Source organism: Leptidea sinapis, chromosome 17, assembly GCF_905404315.1.
Source record: "Leptidea sinapis chromosome 17, ilLepSina1.1, whole genome shotgun sequence".
NCBI classification, from domain to species: Eukaryota; Metazoa; Arthropoda; class Insecta; order Lepidoptera; family Pieridae; genus Leptidea; species Leptidea sinapis.
In genome coordinates, this window is record NC_066281.1 from 921,260 (window position 1) to 940,482 (window position 19,223).

A 19,223-nucleotide genomic window follows, 5' to 3' on the forward strand; every position below is an offset into this window, starting at 1 on the left:
AGTGACGTATTTATACCAGGAGTTTAATGAGGTTTCCCTATTTATTTTTCTGTCTTTTTGTTTTTTTAATAATGCTCATATAAATTGCACTGTAAATAATGCAATGTATTATTAAAACACGTGTAATTGTAACTATTTTACATTACGTTTTTCACACTAGTGCACACACTTATATTTAGTTTTTATACCTGTTTTTCTTTATATATGTTTATCATAAGTAATATTCATAGATTATTATTTTTAAATATTGTTCTCATGTAAGTGACAGTTTGTATTGTTTTTTTTTATGAGAATAAATGATCTTTAAACTGATTACGTTTTTGCCTGAAGGTTACATTTTCATCATTATTTATTACATCCAAGTTTCGTAACCTTTGTAGGAGATCACCTTTTCAGGGGGATTGCGATTGACTGCAGTGGGTATAGACAGAGGCGGCCCTATCTATTGCGAGGCTATGGGCGGCAGGTCTTTGCGAGGCCCTTTGCCCTTCATGAAAAGTATGTGATGCTAAAGTAGGTCTAGTTTAAGGTTTAGGTATTTGTTATGTTTGAGGAGAAATGCAACAAAAAAAGTTATACAAATAAATACGACTAGAGTTTTTAAATATTTAACATTGAAAGATTTACAAAGTAGCAAATACAGAGATGATTTTAAAATTAATATTTGCGGCTTTTGCTAAAATCTTTAAGCACGTGCAAAGCAGAAAGAATGGCAAGTGCTGACAGCTGATCTTGTGTCATCGAATTAGTGAAATATGTTAAATGAAATTTAAAGCCTCGAAATACTCCTTTCGCCGCAACTGTAAGTGCTAGCACGCACTGCGAATTTTATTCGCGCGATTTTACACGCAACATTCTGTGACATATGAAATTGTATGGAGCTGCACGCACTTGCGGAAAAAAATCCGCGCGAATATTTTACCACAAACAATCCGCTGTGCGGAATTTTAACGTGGGCGTGACTGCTCAGTCGCGTATTGCTTATGAGAGAAGGATGTCGTGCTCTTCGCCTTCAAAATAATTATAATACCACGATGATCAGAACACACACACACGTACATATTGAATTTTCAAAGAAACCATTCCAAAATTTATTACATTCCTACATATACATAGTATGGAAATAGCTTATATGAAATAAATGTAGGTGCATACTTGTTAGCATATTAGCTGACGATGTACCAAAAATTAACGAAATCCGTGCAGTGGTTTTGTCAAAAAGTAGGCTTTTCATTTTGAACAAATTTAATCGTCCTGTCAGATTTGGGGGACTGGGTCAATAATTCAATGAACTTGAACATTTCAATATCATAAGACGTTGACACTTTGCCTAGCTGCCTTTGAATTGCGCCACCCGCGGCACTCAAAGAGATACACGTGCCGGCGGTGTCTCTTTGATTGCCACGCTATTCAAAGGCAAGGTCGGCGTCCCTATGCAGGAGATCTTCTATCGATAATTAGCTTTCTTTAAAGGGAGTTGTAATAGATAAATAATAAGCTGTTTAAGTCTATTTTGAAATTGTTGTATAATGATTATTGTAAAAATACTACCGAGTGTCGAGGACCGGAGGCCATCGCCCGTGCGAAATCGAAGCACGTGGTCAAAATTGGTGAGCTGCTTTCCAGTTACCCGACCGGAACACGCAAGTTCTGGTCGTTGTCGAAAGCTGCTCTTAGTAACTTCAACCAGCCGTCCTTGACGCCGTTGCACATGAGGAATGACACCCTGGACCATACGGCAAAAGAGAAAGCCGATCTCCTGTGCGCTCTTTTTGCCTCCAACTCGACTCTGGACGACAACGGAAAAACACCGCCAACCATCCCGCGGTGTCAGAGCTCTATGCCTGAAGTACAGTTCAGACAGAAAACTGTTAGGCGAACTCTGGAAGTCGAGCGGGCCGGATGGCATTTCTCCAATCGTGCTTAGAACGTGTGCCCCTGAGTTGACGCCGGTACTAACGCGTTTATTCCGGCACTCTTATTCAAAAGGCGCAGTCCCTGACTCATGGAAGTCAGCCCTTGTCCATCCGATCCAAAAAAAAGGAGACAGTTCGGATCCGGCAAACTATAGGCCCATTACTCTCCAAAATCATGGAGAGCATAATCAACCGCCAGCTACCAAGCGCCAGAGGGTCATCAGTTGATCAACGACCGACAGTACGGCATTCGCCATGGTCGGTCAGCAGGTGATCTTCTGGTATACCTAACACATAGATGGGCGGCGGCTATTGAAAGCAAGGGGGAAGGCCTGGCCGTTAGCATGGATATAGCAAAGGCCTTTGATCGTGTATGGCACAGGGCGCTCCTCTCAAAACTTCCACCATTTGGGATTCCCGAGAGATTGTGCTAGTGGACCTCCAGCTTTCTCACTGGGCGCAGCATATAGGTCGTTGACGACGGATATTGCTCGAACCCGAAGCCCGTGAATGCTTGAGTGCCCCAAGGCTGTGTGCTATCTCCTACGCTGTTTCTTCTGCATATCAATGATATGTTGGATACCTCCAACATACATTGCTATGCAGACGACATCACTGGTGATGCCGTATACAGGGGCCATGCAGGTCGACCAGTGCCGGGAGAAACTTGTGTCTTCTATCGAGTCCTCTCTTGAGAAGGTCGCGGAATGGGGTAAATTGAACCTTGTCCAATTAAACCCCCAGAAGACTCAAGTTTGCGCGTTTACCACTAAAAAAACCTCATTTGTCGTATCACAGCTCTCCGACAACACTTCCCTTAAAGACTCGCCTAGTATCGGAATACTGGGTCTCGAAATCTCGAACGATTGCCGATTTCGTGGCCATCTGGAGGGCAAAGCCAAATTGGCATCGAAGAAGCTGGGCGTCATCCGTAGAGCACGGCAATACTTCAAGCCGGCCCACATTCTAGTGCTCTACAAAGCGCAGATCCGGCCACACATCGAGTATTGCTGTCATCTCTGGTCTGGCGCACCCCAGTATCAGCTCGATACATTTGACCGCGTGCACCGCAGAGCAACTCGAATTGTCGGGCATCCAGTGCTCTGCGAACGGCTGGATCACTTGGCGTTTCGTAGAGACGTCGCTTCATTGTGTGTCTTCTACCGCATTTATCACGGGGAGTGTTAAATGCGGTAGAAAAATAAACTATTTTTTTACAAAGCTTATGCATTCATTAATTTATTAATTGTTAAAAATATTGAAAAATTCGTATAACACAAAACTACTAGTTTTTAATGCCTTGTTTAGATTGTTGGTAGGTAGAAACAAGATAAGCTATGATATTAAAACCATCTACTGACGGTTGGAAGTTTTTTTTTAATTGAGAAAGTCATATAGTTCGTTTTATCGGTATTTCAGCTAAGGAGATTGGCTTGAAGCCAGTTAGAAATTTTATCGGAAACAATTTGAGCATTTACAAAGGCTTCGTCCCAACTCTCTCCCCAGAATATGCAAGCAGTATCGCCGGTGAATGTTGAAACGGCCATTGTGTAGTGACATGTTACATAACTGGTTGATGTAAACTAAAAAGAGAGTTGGACCGATTATACTTCCTTGAGGGACGCCATAGATAATATCGCAAGGGCTACTGGTGATATACATACACTGAGATCTCCCCTTTAAATAATCCTTAAATAAGTCCAACTGGTGGCCTCGTACACCTAATTGTTCGAGCTTTTTACTAGAATCTCAATTGATACCGTGTCGAATGCTTTGGCAATATCTAAAAAAATTGTAAGGCATTTCTGCCCTGCGTCCAACCTCCCTGCAACAGTGTTTGTTAGCTCAAAGACTGCGTCAGCAGTAGAACGAGTTTTCCTAAAACCGAACTGATTATTAGATATAATGTGATTTTTTTCTAAGTAATTGACGAGTCTTTTATTAAGGATTCTTTCAAGTATCTTAGAAAGGGTAGGAAGTATAGCAATAGGTCGATAATTTTGGATAACTGTCTTATCCCCACTTTTATAGATTGGTGTTATAACTGATTTCTTAAATACGTTTGGAAATTTTGATTTTGCAATAGATAGGTTGAAAATATGGACTAGCGGGCCAACTAAAATCTCTTGATTCTCTTTTATTATTTTGGAATTAATATTGTCCCACCCAACCGAACTAGTATTTTTGAGAGAGTTTGGCCAAACGATGAAGGAGGAGAAGGCAACGTTACTAACCGAGGATATGTTGGATAAATTGAATGATTTATTGAATTTGCCATGTTTTTTCCTATATTCGCGAAGTAATCATTCATAGAATCAACTGCGGTTAGTGGATAATTATTCATGACTAGTGTTTGATTTGGATTTAAAGTTTGTGATCAATTTTATAACATCCCAAGTCTTTTTTACACTTGTTTTACTCGCCATTTTCAGTGCTGACTTTTCATATTGGGTTTTTAATTTAATTTAAATTTCTGTATCTTCAATAAATCACGCTAAGAATTTCATTTTGAGTATTCGTTTTCAGCTTAGCGTGCATTTTGCCCCTCGTTCTCAAGCAACGTAATAGGCCAGTGGTCTTCAATGGTTTTAAAGGCCTCTCGGTAAACATTCTTGCACGGTAACGTGGTAAAATTACCGTGCAAGAATGTTTATCAATATTTTTTGTAAGCACCTCTACTAGCATTGAAGACTCGTTGGGGTTATTTGAAGTCAGGACTGGCACAAGGTCGACTTGTTTCAGGTCCGATGAGATAACATGATAATCAATTTTAGTAATTTTATGTTTTGATGTGTTTTGGTCAATGCGCCTCCTTAGACCGATAGACAAGATTACGCTATAATGATCTGTCAAACTATTTTTTTAAACCAGGGTTGTACAAGTGAGGGTTGTTTTAACTAAGACATGATCGAGACAGTTTTAAAGTCTAGTAGCTATGGTATGGGCTGGAAGCAGTCCATGCGCGGAAGTAAGATTGAGATATTTTTGTGAATTGGGATCAGTATTATTATGTTTAATATCAATATTTACATCTCCTATTAACACAATGTTTTTACTTTTACTTAGGGATTCTAATAAGTTATTTAAAGATTTTATAAATACATCAATATGACGGAAAACTGGTGGTCTGTATATGGATATGATTGTTACAGCATTTTGTATTATAGTTACAAGGCAGTTGGCCTCATTGAATGTAGGTTCGAAACTGTTTGTTATCAAGTCTTGTTTCACATATAAAAAAAATACCGTCATTTTGATTATAGTAGATATAAGAACATGTCATTGAGTAGTTATGAATTTGAGATAAGTTGGGATTGGAGGAGAGCCAACATTCCGTTAGTATTATAATGTCCGGTGGGATCTTGATTCTAGCTAATAAACATAAAAATTCACATATATTACGACTTCTTATATTTTGTGTAATTATTTTTCAACTGCTTATTAACGTTTCAAAATATAAATTACAATCTTCCGTCTCACAGGATAAAGAGTTAAATAAATTCATTTCATCTAAGTTTGACGTAGTAGAACTTATGTCACCCTTAATAAAAGATATAAAGCAGAGTTGTAGTTACGATTGAAGCGTACAAATTCAATGAGATAACAAGTAGAATAGAAATCATTCGCGTATAATAATGTGTTAGTTGGAACGCATTTAATAATATTGTTATTTCTTATCTTAAAATCAAACATCATCATCAAACAGATCTTTGTTTGGAATGAAGTAGTTACTTATTTGTGTGGGAGTGTAGTGGTGAGCTATTAGTGTGAGAATGTATATTTGTGTGGGAGTGTAGTGGTGAGTTATTAGTATGAGAATGTAGCGGTACGCTTTTTCTGTGGGATAAGTATTGTGTAAAATAATAGTAAAGATATATGAATCTAATAATAAAAGTTGAGAGGCTTAGCATTAAATTTAAGAGTCTTTTTGTATAAGTTCATATAGACACTAGTCAGAGAGAGTTTGCACTAGAAATATCTGCCTCACAATTTATGCGAATAGATGGGTGTCCTTCTTTCTGCCGCAAGTACAGATATCCAGCAGTGCGGTGTTTTTTTACATATTCTCTAGCTAGGTAATGGAGGTGTCTTGTTCTACTTGACAAATTATCAAAAAATTTAAATATTCTATTAATTTATACTAAATTAATTTATTAAATTAAAATTCTTTTTAAACCTAAATATAATAATATTAAATTCGAAGAAATTGGGGTGCTTTTTAAGATATTATTAAAATAATAATTCTTCTACACCCCACGACTTTTTTACAATAAAATTTTTTTTCTTACACTATATTCAATTTAAATTTATTTTCTATTTTTTAGTTGAATTTTATATAAAGCGTGCTTTTTAGTTTTTTTTAACTATTATTTATTATTAGTTTTGTTAAAAGTACTCACTGACTTCATAAGCTTTACCTTCAAAATTCATGTAGTAAAGTCTGCAATTACAGAGCCTGGTTTGTTGAATTTCGTTTTTATCCGAAATATGTCACGGATTTCAGAATCTGGTATAGGCTGGCTTACTCTCTCGCCTAAGTTTTTAAGACGCATAAATTGCCTTTTGTTTCAGTTGGAGAAGGCGGGAAATTATTTGATTATTTAATTGAAATTATTTCTTAATTCAACTTATATGCGATGTTTTCCTTTTCAAGTTTTTGGAATTTTAATAATAAGTCATCATATTTATCAGACATAAAATCAAGAGATTTTGACTGTCAAGGTTTTGCTGTTTGATAGTACTGATATCCTGTTCTAATTTTTCATATTGCATATCTTGTTTTCTTTGTATCTCACACAGCAATTCTTTTAACTCATCATTGGCTACATCATCATGTTTCCTCTTATACCTCCTCGTGACATAGGAACGTTGATCTGAATCGGATGTGATTTTATCCGTATCAGAGTCTTGAGTACATTTACTAATAGATATCTTGGGCGTTGATCGTTTGTCTGCCATTCCGATGATTTAAGTGCACTGTATAATTTTTGTTGCTCAATCTAATGTTTGACGATTGCTAATTGCTAATACAAATTGAACAGACGTTATATAGTGTAAACTATAAAGCAACCAGGCACTTTAGATTGAGGGTAAATGAATATTATTGTCTGATTACAAGTTACCTAAAGTCACTGAATTTAAAACTTGTTTATTTTGTATTTCACTGTCTGTGACTGAAAACCACTTTAAGTATGTAACACTTTAAACTATTTTTAATCAATTAAATTTGCTGCAACGTGACTCAACACGACTATTCGAGTTGACAACGCGAGGGGGGGGGGGATTAATATATAAAATTAAAACTGAATCGGAATGTAACTGGTTCTAGAATCACAGGAGCACTCCGTCTGCGGAATCGTTCAATTTCAATATGTTGTGCTCACTGTTTGTTGTGTTTGATGTGCACGGACTCGTTGCATTCTAAGCCTATCTACTTCATTGACTTTTTTCTTGATCTGTCTCTCTCTGGTCATCATTGCGGTTAGCACGTGAGGTAGCTCTTCGCACATTTGATTGACTGCGTCGACCTTAGACCAGGTAGTCTTCTCCTCGGCATCGTTAATTGTAATTAATCAAAGTGAGTAATCGTCACTCACAAAGATAGAAGGATGCACTCTTTGTCTAAGGTATCGATCGACATAGAGGATGGATCGACATATTGGTTGTCAAATGAGAAATATTATGGCTAGGTTCGGAAAATTAATTTGTGACAAAAATTATGATTTATCAGTCTACATTAAAAAAATCTGATAGATAGTTAACAACACCTGTATAACTACAAACTAAAGATAGCTAAAATTAAGTTTATTTTTTACCTCCTGAGAAAGTTAGAAAGATACAAAGAGGGACGGGGGACACATCAAAGGAAAAACAAAATTTTAGTTTCTATTTATTTTTACCGAGAATTTTCATGTTTATTCACCTTTTATACCTTCTCTGGACTTCTCCACAAATAATTCAAGACCAAAATTAGCCAAATCGGTCCAGCCATTCTCGAGTTTAAGCGAGACTAACGAACTAACGAACAGTAATTCATATATATATATATATATATATAGATAAGTCATACATGATATTTATTTGCTTTATTACCTAGTCTTGCCATAAATACTGAAACAAGTACAAAAAAAATCTATTGCAAATAAATGTTATTACTTTTAAATAATTTTAAATATAAAAAGCTTATTCGAAGTGGTCTCCATTGGCTGCAATACAATGCATTAAACGGTAAGGCAAGTTATCTACAGAAGCACGCACTCTTTCACGGGAAAATTCTTCACTGTCAATCGTACAGTTTGTTTTAGGGACTCCAAATTAGGCCTCTTAGCGTTTAGAGCAAGCCGTATTCTCTAAAACTGACCATAGTCCAGCGGATTAAGAATGGAATAGACGATGGCCAGTCTTCAGCTCTGATCAAGTCTGAAACGTTCGCTTCCAACCCAACCGCACTGCGTAGACCGAGCTTTATGACCCAGCGCCGAGTCTTGCTGGAAGGACCATTCTTAGATTTTGAACATGGTGTTGTTAAGGGGCATCACTACCTTCTCAACAATGGTATCTTGACACGTGTGCCGATGTTTTGATTCCTATTTCACAAAAGAATGGCTCAGTCATTCCTTCATAGCTAATACCCCACCAAACCATCACTGAAGTTCGATAGTGCCCACGTTGCACTCTGTCACTAATTGGGAAGCTTCCATAGAGCTTTGATCATAAATACTAGGGAGGGTTTGGTTTGGCCAGCTCAAAGTCCCAACCTCAATCCATTAAAGCTTCTTTGGCATGTTCTAAAACGAAAAGTAAGATCTGTACAGCCCGCTCCGCAAAAGGGAGAATCAGGGAGATAAGAAATGTTTTTGCTGCGCAATGTACACTCCACCAGCCTCAATACAAAGTCTCATGTGAATTATATATTGTAGCCCAAGGAGGATCGCCGACGTTGTAGTTTCGCCGTTTATTGTGGAAGTGTCGGATATCTGATAGCTGACCCCAATTCGATGGCTTGTCTTGAAAAAATGAAAATATTTATGACATTCATTTTATATTCACAATTCGACTAGAATAGATTATTTAGTTTCAATATATTAAATCGTAATTTAAATTTAATTAAAGTGTTAAGAAAGATTTTGGGTTTTTTTCGACACTTTTGCTGCCGCAAGATTATTTTGTGTCAAAACCAGTTTTTGAAATGTTTTTTCTCACGGCACAGAAAAATTTAGTGGAAGTGGCATGTGGACGTTACCCTGTCGCCACTATTGTGTACAAATGTACCTACGCGAGGCTCAAGTGAAACCAGTCATTTGATAAGCATTATTATCTTATCTTATCTTATTATCATATTGGACTGTAGAAATCATAGCCGCAATATAAATATGCCCAACGAAGGGATTTTCTATCATCGGCAATCATAATTTTCCGATTTAAATACAATAAAAAAATATTTTTATGTGTTGTGCAAAATATACAATTATAAATGAACCATAATATTACGACGTATGATTCATTTACCTTTACCTTTAATCGATGTAACTTATGTGAGAAAATTGTTACAATGTTTTTAATTTTAGTACTTATATAGATAAATTTTGCTAGGATACATGAGCGGTTAAATATCTTTGAATATTTTTTTACATATGTAGCAAAACTCTCTGATTGATTATACAATTTCTCCACATATATGAGTATAATTTCTTCATGTTAATATGAATTCCCATTGTCGCCCAATCGCTGAAAGCCATTAATTTGTTTTTCTGTACATATTTGGACTTACATATACATTATATTAACCTTTGATAACATGAATGACAGAATCATACAGTTCATTGGGGTGACACAATAATTTTAACTAGGTAACTTCATTGAAGTTTTTGTTCTACAATGGTTTAGGCGACTAGAGTTCACAGGTACATACTAAATACAGTACTTCATCCGTCTTATCACAAAACATGGACCATCTAAAAAACCAGGGCTAAATCATATTTAAACCATGGTCTTAGTAAAAGTCTTATTACAAAACACGTTTTATCGTTAAACCATAGACCTTTCTATGGTCTAAAGATAAACCTTTGCGATCCCTGGTTTTACGATGGTTTTTCATTGTAGTCCTTAGTTCGATTCAGGCAGGCAACGCGAGCACACGTGCCGCGTTATCTGTCCTCCTTCGAATATTTTTATTACCTGCGTTATCGCACTATCTGCTCAGGCCACCTGGGCTAGCTATTGTTATCGCGCGCTATTGTTCGGGACTCTTTGAGTCTCGCACCTGTTTAGCTTAGTTATTATCTGTGTTAATTACCCGGTTTTACGATCGTGTTAGTTAGCACCTGTGCTGTGTTTCGCGATTCTGCACGCTAATCGTGTGTGTTGTGAGTGTTGCAGATCGTGCCGTGTGTGTCTTCTCCGTGGGTGCCTGCACAGCGTGCATCGGGGTTCCGGCCCAGCCAGTCTACATCCAGCAAAGCTAAGTCTTAGGCTTAAATATTATTATTAATTTCTTTTAATTTTGCATACTTTATTATTATTAATAGTATTTTATTAATGTGCAAGTGCACAACTAAACTATAGTTGTCCACTTTATTATTATATTCCCCCTCTGCCTGACTCGGGCAGCGGGGGTTGTCACCCGCTTAACCTAATTAATAACAACCATGGCTTCACCAATGGTTGCCGACGAGGGCCTTCTAAGCGCCCTGCTAGATAAGTTATTTACGGAGAAGATCGCTCCGTTAATTAAGGAAACGATAGATATCCAGACAGCCCAAATCCAAAAAATATAAATCGTCATCTGACGTTTCGAGTTCCGACGGGGAATCCGAAATGGAGATAGGTAATGCGTCCGACGCAAGTTCCGTGGCCTCGGTCAAACTGAGAAAAGTGATCACCCGATCAGCCCGTCCGCCTGTCCTTCAGGCGTACTTTGACGCGCAGGCGACCCCTAAGGTCCCCGCAGGCTTCCAGTGCTTCACCGGCCCAGCCGGAAACCTCTCTACCGTCGAGAGCGGAGAGTGTCGCGTCGGATGCTGACGGTTTCATAACCATCAGTCGCAAGAAGAAGCGCGGTCGCGAATCGCCTTCTCTTGATGGCACACCCGCCAAGAAAGCCGCGGCCACGACTGGCTCCACTCCCGCGTCCGCGCCCGCGCCCGCTAAAGCCCGCGTACCGCCTCCGACCAAGCGCCCGCCTCCTATTTTTATAGGAGACCGAGGCCGCTGGTTAGCTATCAAAAATAGGATCCCGAAGACGCTCTCCTTCCAGGCGAGGGCGTACCAATCTCTCATCAAATTAGAGACCAAAGAGGTAGCGGACCACCGCGCCTTGACATCTCTTCTTAGAGAGCTGAGTGTGGGTTACCACACGTACGCCCTGCCTGAGGAGAAGCGTCTGAGGGTCGTTATTAGGAACGTCCCCAGAGAATTAGACGAGGCCGACATTCTGTCGGACCTCAAAGAGCAGGGTTACCCTGCACACGAGGTGCACCGTATGCGCGGAACCACCAACAAACAACCATTTAACATGGTTCTCGTCGTCCTCGACCTCACGCAAGAGGGAAAGGAAATTTTCAATATTAAATCGATTTGCTCCCTTCAAGGCATCAAGGCCGAAGCTCCTCGCAACCGCGGGGGGCCCGGTCAGTGTCACAGATGCCAGTTATACGGGCACTCGGCACGCAACTGTGAACACACCCCGAGGTGTGTGAAGTGCCTCGGCAAACATGGCACGCCGGAGTGCCCTCGACCAGCGCAATGCGCGGAGCCCCCGGCCTGCGTCTAGTGCGGGGAGAAGGGTCACCCCGCGAGCTATCGCGGGTGTCCTAAGGCACCCAAACACGAGCGTCACCCAGGGCGCCACCAGCCGCAAGGCAGAGCAGAGAAGGTGGAGTTCACTCCGACCTTCAAACCTGCGCCGCCTCCGAAGGTTAACGCCTGGGCGAGGTCTCCTCCGGCTGCGAACGCTGCCACAGAGGCTACTCTCGCGGCCCCCGCGCCCCTCCGGCCACCGCTAGCGTCCCGCCCGGCGGCGTCGGTCCCGCGACCGAGGCCACCGGCGCCCGCGTCCGCGGCAACAGGTAACAGAGGCGGCAGCACCTTTGCCTTCATGTTCGAACTGTCAGAGCTGTTCGACATTGATGAAATCACAGCCCTGGCCAGCAGGCTCGATGCTGTCCGGGACGACCCGCCGTCGCTCCTGCAAGTTATGGCAGACAACGGCAAAATATTCCGTGCCCTCACCGATATAGGGCGAAAGTATAAAAACATTCGCGATGCCTAATTACGTAAGCGGACGGGTTAAGCCACATACGCTCCGTATAGCGTATTTTAACGCCCAAGGCCTTAAGCCTCAACTAGACTTGGTGAAGGAGTTCGCTCACGAACATCAATTAGACCTATTCTTAGTGCAAGAGACATTTCTAAAACCACGTATACGCGATCCGCGTATCGCTAATTATAACTTAGTCAGGAATGATCGCACCACCCGTATGGGCGGCACCCTCATTTATTTTAAAGGTCTCTACACTGTATACCTATAGATCCTCCGGTCCTCACTAACATCGAGGCCTCTGCCATCCGGGTCAGTATGGTGAATCACCAGCCGGTCACTGTTATTTCAGCTTATCTTCCGCCCAGCAAAAAAGTATTATACACAGATATAGAAGCATTACTCGGCCACGGGGCTGCAGTCATAGTGGGTGGCGATCTTAACGCCAAACACTCCAGCTGGAACAGTAGAGCCACAAAAAGAAACGGAATCTTATTAGATTCGCTGACAGCCACGCTGAACTTTTCAGTAATAGCACCCGACGAACCAACACATTATCCGGATAACGTCGCGCACCGACCTGACATTCTAGACGTTGCGTTACTTAAGAACTTAACGCTCAATGTAAATTCAATCGAGGTTTTTCACGAATTAGAGTCAGGCCGCCGGCCCACCGGTCAACTTTCAACCACCGACGAAAACAGTGATCGACTGGCAACGGCTGGAAAAGGATCTCGAGTCTATCAAGTCCGACGACCTTGACCTTATACCGGACGTCATCGACTCGGTCGACACGGCTCACAGTGCTATCTCTCATGTGACGTCACACATACAGAATAGGATCAAGGCCTGCTCCAGGCAGGTTCCGACGATGCAACCGCATCGCCTAAACCTGCCTCCAGAGGTCAGGAACTTACTCACACAGAAGTACAGAGCCACTAGACTTTACGACAGGTATCCGTCGGTCGAGAATAGGCGCCACCTCCGCTACCTACAGCGGGTGGTACGGGAACGTATCGCGGAACTCCACGGCGAACGTTGGGACCGCTTGCTCGGCAACCTTAAGCCATCACATGTGGCTTTCTGGAAGCTGTCTCGCGCGTTCAAACAGGAGCCGCCCACTGTCATGCCTCCTTTGGACAGACCGGGACTGCAGCCGGCGCTCGATGACGATGAGAAGGCTGAATGCCTCGCCGATAGTCTCGAGAGTCAGTGCTCTCCAAATGCAGCAGCCGACCCGACACACGTTGACGAAGTTGATCGTGAAGTTGAACGTCGCTCTGCTCTGAGCCCTTCAGGCGAATAAAACATATAATAAAACCCACCTCTTACGAAGAGGTGAAGCTAATCATTAAGGAGCTTCACTCCAAGAAGGCCCCGGGGCCCGACACTATAAACAATAGGGTTCTTAAAATCCTACCCTCGACTCTTATTACTTTATTGGTTACCATTTTTAATATTCTATTGTCTAATAGCGCGTTCCCCGAACAATGGAAAGATTCCATTGTTATCGGTATCCCAAAACCCAATAAACCTAAAGCTAATCCGAGTAGCTATAGGCCTATTAGCTTAATTAACTCGATCGGGAAACTTTACGAAAGATTAATCCTCGCGCGTCTTAATCATTACATCGCGGAGCTCAACCTGATACCCGACATACAGTTCGGATTCAGAACCGCTCACTCATGTCCCCAGCAGGCTCACCGACTCACCGAGTACATTCTCGTACGGCGTCAACTTCACGCTACCACGGCAGCCGTGTTTTTCGATGTCGCGAAGGCATTCGACAAGGTATGGCACAACGGCTTAGTATTCAAGCTGTATCAACTGGGAGTGCCAGACAGGCTCGTGCGCATCATACGAGCCTACCTTACTGATCGCTCCTTCCGATATCGAGTAGAGGGCACCCTATCCTCACCCAGACCCATCAGGTCTGGCGTGCCACAGGGTTCAGTCCTCTCTCCCACTCTTTTCTCGCTCTTCACGAGTGACATTCCCAAGTTTCCGAGTGTCCAGCTCGCTCAGTACGCTGACGATACGGCACTCTACTTTGGCTCCGCTCTATTTAACCGCTCAACCTTGAGCAGGAACATTAAAGTGCTTCAAGCCGCCGTCGATGAACTAGGCAACTGGTTCATAAAATGGCGGATTGAAGTGAACCCCACCAAGAATGCAGCGGTACTTTTCGGTAACGCGAATAGCATCCGCGCTAAAAAACGACCGACCGACGTCATTAAATTGTATGAAACACCCATACCGTGGGTGAACGATTACAAATACTTAGGAGTCACGTTCAACAGCAATATGAATTTCAAGAAACATATTGATACGGTATGCAATAGAGCCCGATTTGTCCTCAGTCGCCTTTATCCACTTGTGTGTGGGCGAAGCAAACTTCCGCTCAAACACAAAGTGACGCTGTACAAAACCATCGTACGGCCCATACTGTCATACGCAAGCGTCGTTTTCGTTGTGTTAGTGAGTGTAGTGAAACTATTACAGGACGAGGACTAACGTCTCGTCGCGCACACCCGACCGAGCTACTTACGTCGTTTGCAAGTAGTTCAAAATAAATTCACGCGCATGGCAACCGGAGCCCCGTGGTTCATCCGAAACGTTGACCTTCACCGCGACCTAGAGCTTCCGACGATAGCTCAACACTTTAAAGAGATCTCGCGACGCTTCTTTGACAAGGCGCCTAACCATCCCAACATCTTGGTTAGGAAGACATGCGGGTACACCCCCCTTCACCATAGTCTCAACCCAATAAGACGTCCCAGACACGTACCCGACACGACCCGGATGACAACATCACCATCGCGAACGCGACACCCACACAAACACCGACACAGACACGCACACACCGCCTTCGCAGGCGTAGGCGCGGTCAACCACCGCAAACCACTGGCACTCGTCGCTTTGACGATGGCCAGCGGCCCGCACCCTAGATACACCATACATTGTTTTGATACCCGACGAGACTAGTCCTCGTCCTGTAATCGCTTCACTACACTCGCTCACACACGGACTGACTGTCGGACTGACATACACCACTTACACAATCACAAACCCACTCCACAAACAGACACAAACACAAACAAACATGCACACAAACATTTACACTACATACATACATACAAACACACATACATACAATCATAAACACATACATACACACTTACATACATTACACAAAACATCACCACACTCGCCGGCGAGTGTGTTCTTATCACCTTTTCATCTTTCATCTTCATTTCATCTGCATTTTCATTCTCTCTCCTTCCCACAAGCACACAGCCGCTCTGAGGTTCGAGTCTCCTTAGGAGACGCCCCGCGACTGTTGTTGCGTAGTCTTTGCGGCCTCCACGGCCCACGTCCTACTTCGCTGTGAAAGCCAGGGCTGCTAACAGCACAGAGGAGGTTTTAGTCGGTATGGGGTGTCCGCTTACGCGGACACTCGAGTCCAACATATTACGCCCCGTTCCGGGGCGTAAATGCATAACCGTATTTCCTCCTCTCAAAAAAAAAAGGAAATCTTAAGACCACGGTTGCACAGTACTTTTTTCATTTTACTAAAGATGCTTCGAGCCACTTCAATTCTGGTCTTAATTTCTTGGTCGCTATTCCAGTTGTCATTTAACCACGTACCTAGATATTTGTATTTGCGCACTCTTTCTAGTTTTTGCAGGCCAAACTGTTACTGTTATGTCAAAGTCATCAATTTTTTTCTTAGATATGACCATGAGTTTCGTCTTTGAGGTGTTCATCCTAAGACCAGCTCTTTCGCTGCACTCATTTACTCGGGTGACAAGTTTCTGAAGATCATTAGCAGATGATGCTATGAGGACTGTATCATCAGCATATCTAATATTATTTATGTTCTGGCCATTTATTTTGACTCCACAATCTAAGTCCTCTATTGCTTCTGCTATTATGGTTTCCGAGTACAAATTAAATAGCGTAGGTGATAAGATACAGCCCTGTCTGACACCCCTTTTAATATCAACTTCTGCGGTCTCATCATTATCAACCCGAACAGTAGCTCGTTGATTCCAGTACAGATTCCGGATGATTCGTATGTCTTTGCCATCCAACCCGATATTTTGTAATATTGCAATTAGGCGGTCATGCAAAACTCTATCGTAAGCTTTTTCGTAATCGATGAAGCAAAGAAAAACCTGTACTGCAAATAGAGCCTCTCTTGTGCCGACTCCTGATCTAAAGCCGAACTGGTTATCTGCGAGTTGTTCGTCACATTTAGTTCTTATGCGTTCGTGAATGATATTTAGAAATAGTTTTAATACTTGACTCATAAGGCTAATTGTTCGAAATTGTTCGCACTTTTTCGCATTGGCTTTCTTAGGGAGCGTAATGAAAGATGAAGTTAACCAGTCACAAACACCGACACAGACACGCACACACCGCCTTCGCAGGCGTAGGCGCGGTCAACCACCGCAAACCACTGGCACTCGTCGCTTTGACGATGGCCAGCGGCCCGCACCCTAGATACACCACACATTGTTTTGATACCCGACGAGACGTTAGTCCTCGTCCTGTAATAGTTTCACTACACTCACTAACACACGGACTGACTGACGGACTGACATACACCACTTACACAACCACAAACACACTCCACAAACAGACACAAACACAAACATACATGCACACTAACATTTACACTACTTACACACATACAAACATACATACATACAATCATAAACACATACACACACACTTACATACATTACACTAAACATCACCACACTCGCCGGCGAGTGTGTTCTTCTCATCTTTTCATCTTCATTTCATTTTCATTTTCATTCTCTCTCCTTCCCACAAGCACACAGCCGGTCTGAGGTTCGAGTCTCCTTAGGAGACGCCCCGCGACTGTTGTTGCGTAGTCTTTGCGGCCTCCACGGCTCACGTCCTACTTCGCTGTGAAAGCCAGGGCTGCTAACAGCACAGAGGAGGTTTTAGTCGGTATGGGGCGTCCGCTTACGCGGACACTCGAGTCCGACATATTACGCCCCGTTCCGGGGCGTAAATACGTAACAGTATTTCCTCCTCTCAAAAAAAAAAAATTGTAGTCCTTTACTTTACGTCAAATTCATTGTTTCGAGATTAGAATCAGTTTATAATTTCTTGTTATGTTTATTAATTGAAAATGGATATTAACTACATTGACTTCAATGATATTGAGGATATGGAAGTTGCGAAGTCATTTGTGATGGCACACAGATCTATCAGACATCGTATTCCATTAAACTCTTTTGAAGAACTGTGTGACAGATTTTATGGAAAAGCATAGGCTTACAAAACGTTTTGCCACAAAAATTATAAATTGAGTAAAATAACAGTTATCTCACAAGGGGATGTCCAATGTCTTCTGAAATGCAAGTGGTCTGTGCATTACAAAGCTGGGCTCGACATAAAGTGAGTATTAAATTTGTAATATAGGTATCAACATAACAATCTAGTTAATTGAGTAAGTATTGAGTTTTTTTTAAACAATGTTTCTTATATTATTTGAACAGATTCAAGATGACACTGCTGATGGAGGAGGTCAACTGTATATTAATAGGAAAGGATTCCCATCAATGAATGTACAGGTATTATTATTTTATTCTTATTTAAACTTCTTATATTATAATATAATTAGCCTGTACTTTCTTGTAAAACGAATAGGGGAGTCCCAGGCCCGTGGGTGTCGTAAGAGGCAACTAAGGGCTTTTTTGAAGTGGGAGAGTCACGCTGCCGTCCGGGTTAATTACCACATTTGCCTAGTTTAGCCCGCTATGTTTCGTATAGGTTAGTATCGAGGACTGGTAGCCATACCCCCCCCCCTCCATCTGAATATGACAGCGGATCTAAAAAAGATTTTACCCCAGGAGGATACCGGCTCTACCAGAGTCGGAGAATCCCTCCCCGAGCACTCTAGCGCGGGCTGCCCTCGTATTCTGGGGAGGGCACAGAAATGTGCATGACCAAGGACAAACGAGACAGTAACACCACTGCACCCCGCTCCACGCTCAACGTGGACTTTTGCAATATCAGGGGAATTCACTCCAATTTAAAAGCCGTCCACCACCACCTTGAGATGGCGCAGCCGGCCTTGTGTTTCCTTACGGAGACGCAGATATCTCGACCTAGCGATACGTCATATTTAACGTACCCCGGGTAGAAAGTTGTAAGTAAAGTGCAGTTGAATTGCCGCTCAGAGTTTTTAGGTTTATCAATAATTCTAAGCGGCACTGCATTGGGTAACATACCCCGGGTACAAAATTGAGCACAATTTTTTGCCTCATGTCGGGGTATGTGTGTACGTTAGGGAGGACATCTGCTGTCACCGTCTCGGCAATTTTGAGGGTAGTGACCTGTCTACTCTCTGGCTCCGCGTAGATTAAGAGGACCGCGTGCGCATCTATGCGTGTGTCTACAGGTCCCATAGTGGTAACGCAGAAACCGATCATCTTGCACAGATCCTCTCCGCTGAAATCGTAGTCTTGGGTGATTTCAACGGGCACAATGCCGAATGGCTTGGATCACGTACCACAGACTATGCAGGGCGATCTGTGCATAATTTTTTATTGGCGTATGGTCTGTCGCAATTGGTTGAGTGGCCAACGCGGCTCCCGGATGTGAATAGCTACATGCCGTCCTTATTAGATCTTCTGCCGACTACACATCCCATTTATCACGGAGATTTCCGAAGAGCTATTTAACCTGATTCCTGCTGCAAAATTCCTGAATTAAAAAAAGCCCATAATTCCTTCGCACGACACGCCACAAGATGATATGATATCCTAATCATCCCCACCATCCGGATGTGTGGCGGTCCTCTACAGTGTGGTTTTCAAGGAGCTTTCTGCCACGTACTACAAAGCTGTGGAATGAACTTCCTTGTGCGGTGTTTCCGGGACGATATGACATGGGTACCTTCAAAATAGCGCGTACACCTTCCTTAAAGGCCGGCAACGCTCCTGTGATTCCTCTGGTGTTGCAAAAGATTGTGGGCGGCGGTCATCACTTAACAACAGGTGACCCGT